The sequence below is a fragment of the Echeneis naucrates genome, chromosome 4, assembly GCF_900963305.1.
Source record: "Echeneis naucrates chromosome 4, fEcheNa1.1, whole genome shotgun sequence".
NCBI classification, from domain to species: domain Eukaryota; kingdom Metazoa; phylum Chordata; class Actinopteri; order Carangiformes; family Echeneidae; genus Echeneis; species Echeneis naucrates.
Window position 1 is genome coordinate 11,079,523 of NC_042514.1, and position 4,308 is coordinate 11,083,830.

A 4,308-nucleotide genomic window follows, 5' to 3' on the forward strand; every position below is an offset into this window, starting at 1 on the left:
CCCACCGGAGAGGGGGGTGTTCACGGCGGAGGGAGAGCGATGAGCGTCACCCCTCCCCCTCAGGACTCCCTGAGAGCTGAGCGCCGATGGACACACAAACCAGACAACAACTCTCTAAGTTGGTGACCTTGAACTTTACACAGACTCCAGAGGGTCCAATAACGAGACTTCCAGAGTCATAGCCTTCATAAACTATTATTGTTATTAACAACAACAACCATAATAATAATAATAATGATAATAATAATAATAATAATGATAATAATAATAATAATAATAATAATGATAATAATAATAATAATAATAATAATGATAATAATAATGATGATAAGAGCTGCTAATGCTGTTCTGTCACTGTCCTGAGGAAGCCACACAACAGTGTCATTCACATGTTGGAAAGGGTTAAAGCGGTGTTGGGTGACCATGCACTGAATGCCAACATGGCCCCAGTGTAAGATTCACTGGTGAAAACTGTGCTACTGTTGTATATTTAATGTTCAATCGCTCTTGTACAAGCAAAGCAGTGAGCTTTAACCCTCATTTAAATTATAGAATAATGATGCAGAATGCATGCCAAAAATGCATTATTAATACTGCTGCATGGTTTTCCTTGCCCCAGCGTAATTTTCATGTTTCCAGTTGAAAACCTCACAAGACAGTGGGGAGGAAAAAATAAAAAGTGTCATCATCGGTGTTAAAAACAACGTTGATCAGGTCTTTCTAAGATGCCGCTGTTTTCTTTGCCTTACTGAACTACTGGAAGCTAGAAGTTTGGCTCATCTAGTCCTAGTATGAATGTGTGTTTTACATCGTATTCAGACTTCTTCACTTAGCGAGCTTTAATGTGGATAAAATGTTCCACCAGAGCACACACACAATAACTCATGGTGACAAAGTGAAAACAGCTTTTCGTGTGTGTGTTTTTATCACCTACTTGCACACTTTGTGGTCATCCTTCAACAAGTTTTCCCATCTCTGAAGCTATTAGAGTGACCTTTGAGTTGGTCCCCTTCGTTTTTTGTTTTTTTTTCTTGCCCCCTTTCAGACAACAACCGCCTTTCTTCTCTGGTCACTCATTTTGGCCAGACTGTCAACTCTGGGAGGATCCTTCGTAATTTTAGATTTATAGGCCATTATATTGTTGCAGCTGTGAGGCTGTTGATCACTATGTTTTTATTTTTCTAAACAAATCCAAATGAAGTAGAAGTAGATATTTAAACCAATATTATGCTTCCATTGTCCGTAACATTCATATGTGTTTGACTAGTGCGCAGAAGAAAACATAATACATGTGTGGTGTCCTCAGTGGCTGACTGCAGTGGTAACTCCCATATTCATAAACAAATTAAATATTAATAGGATTAAACAAACAACTAACAAATCTTTGGATTATATTGTTGTTATCAACAAAATAGTCTGCAAACTGCTTAAATTTCTCCAAATAAGTCTATTATTTATGAAGGGAGAAAAATATGACTTATTTATTTTTGCTAAATTATTAAATGTGTGGAATGCTGATCATTAATCATTAATATTGATATATTGAGAAACTGTAAGACATAAATATTTGTGCATACATATTTATCTACTCCATGCCAGTGCGTATTAACTCTTGGTCTAGCTCCCTATTCAACAGAGATATGCTGCTTTTAAAGCTATTTCCAAGTCACTTACCGTATTTGTGCTTGCATCACTGTGATCTGAGCTTATCATCCTACCCACCTAGATGGCAGAAAACACAAAGCAATTCCGAGGAGCGCATTGTCTTTTTGTGCGAGATATAGGAATTGACACAAGCCCTCTGTTTTCAGAGCATGAAGTAATTCTTTTAATGGCCTGCCAACTGTGCACTCCAAAGTTTGATTTTGCTCTGCAAAATGAGAGCAAAAATCTCGAACAATTTATTATGCTGTTTGTGCTTCGCTTCACTAGTTATCGCCTGCAATTTATTTCCTACCTTGGGGTACTGCAAGCCATTTTTCTCCATTTTCAGTGGCTCACTTTTTTTTTTTTTTTTTCTTGATCCTGCTCGCTGCTGACTAAACTCCTGCCTCCAGCCATGGTGTTGGAACATCACAGAAAACTACATCATTATACTGAAGCTAGTTAACAAAGAGAGGCAGAGAACCAGTTTAAATCACAGGGCACAAGACAGTCTGTGAATCACTGAGTTCACTAACACAGACCACAGCCTGTCTCTCCCCAGCTGCAGGTGAACAGCTTCAATAATAAACGTTGCTTCAGACCTCACTCAGAATTCAAGGTCAGCACCTGACCGCTCTTCACTGTTTTAAATTCATTTTCTTCTATTATAAATTAAGTTTCGGTCCAACAGGAGTCCCATATCTGCATCTGATGGGCACCAGTGAACCTTTTTTTCCAGGCTCTTATTGATAATACATTCATTTCGGTGCTTTTCATTTGTAATATCTTTCTACAGTAAAGGATGTATCTGCGATCTAAAAAAATGACAGAAATGTTAACTTCAAAAAGCGCCTTTACTCATTTCAAGTTGGCAACACAATTTTAGCAGCATATTAACATATAGCTAATCCTAAATTCATGACCACATGCTATGATTTTCACAGATAAATTCTAAGTGACATTTTGATTTGTTCATGCAAATTGTGTAGAAACTTGAAATGTTACTCCAGCTACAAGTTGGACTTCCAATGCGTACATCTCAAAATATAGCTGTCAACATTACAGCCGCAAAGCTCAAAATGTCCTCATACACATCTCACTGCCTGATAAATGATCACAGTTTTCACACCCAGTTTGTAGCTTTCTATGTAAATCGGTCATCTCCAGGCCCAAACTGAAATAACATAAAGAAATCATCGCAAGTCTTTTTTTTTTTTTTTTTTGTCTTTTCTCAGACTTGACATGATCATCATGTGTGGCTTGCACCTTCATATTACAACTGAAAAACCAGTTGCACACTTTGTGCAAGCTCACATATATCCATTAAAAGAACAAAGATCATTCTAATGTAACAAAAAAAAAAGATATCAACACCGTTTTTCTTCTGTATATCTGCAGTGAGATCCAAAAACCACAAGGTGGCGGAGAGAAGCCTGCTGTGCCATTTCCTAGAGTGAGTCTTATTAACTACCATTAAATCATTGCTCACAAATTGTATTTTGATATGCAAAACGATTTTTAAATGCATATTATATGCTGTTTTAATCCCTAATATCAGTAAATATGGCATATTAGGGCTTTTAATATTCTTAAGAGATTATCAGGCACTCATTGCCTGTGTGCTTATGCAGGGATTCAGCATTATCAAATATTAATTCTTCTAAACTTGCTCTTTTAAGAGGACTTCTTTGATGTTGATGTAATTTTTCATCAGCTAAGCAGATCTCACACAGTGGTATCTTTTGGAAAGCAGTGGGCCATAATTCATTGATGAGCCACATGGACCGCAGACATTCACATCCTAATGCTCACACAAGATCTTAAACAGTTGAGTTGTGGAATGGATACAAGAGTGTTGTGGTGCAGAGCTGCTGGCCTTAATGCTGCCTCAGATTGATTTTAAAGGGCTAAGTAAAGGGCAAGGAAAACTAATTTGCGTGAACTTTATATTCATTTAATATGCTTAGAAACCAGCCAGATAAATCATGTGAAAACTGTGCAGATACGAGGATGGAATAGAACACGCCAGGGCTTCGCAGACAAAGGCTTTTCAAGTCTTTTTCCTCAAATCAGCGAACAACTGAAGGTCAAAGTCATTAAAAAGAAAACAGATTCTGTCGTTGCTTTGAAACAAACAAGCAGCACCACTTTGATTCCAGTCGTGTCTATTTGGCACAGAAAAAAAAAAAATCAGGAAGAGTATTACAGAGGCAATTATGGAAAAACAGAAAGTTTAAGGTTATCATTATTAAATTATTCATTTTTGACAGTGTTGGCCCTTGGAGTTTGGGAATTGATCTCTCTGTAAACACACTAAAGCAAGTGAGATTGACATAAATTGCGAAGACGAAGCCATCTTTTGAGCGCTCTGCTTTCTCTTTCATGTTGCCTCACTTTGGGGGCTGAACGTTGCTAATAAAAAAAAATGGGAAGACCTTGGGCAAGTAACACAGGCTGATTAGTTCTGTACACCCGAGATGAGAAGTGCTTTGGAGTCTGCAATGATATTTGTTTTCTTTTTACAACATATCTGAGGAAAAGAAATAAAGAGAATGCTTAAAGTTTCACCAACGTGTTTGTTCTCTTCAAAGCCAAGAGAAATCTTGTGAGTCTGTGTCAGATGTTGTATGTGCATGCTCATTATTTCAATAAGCCTATTTTGCC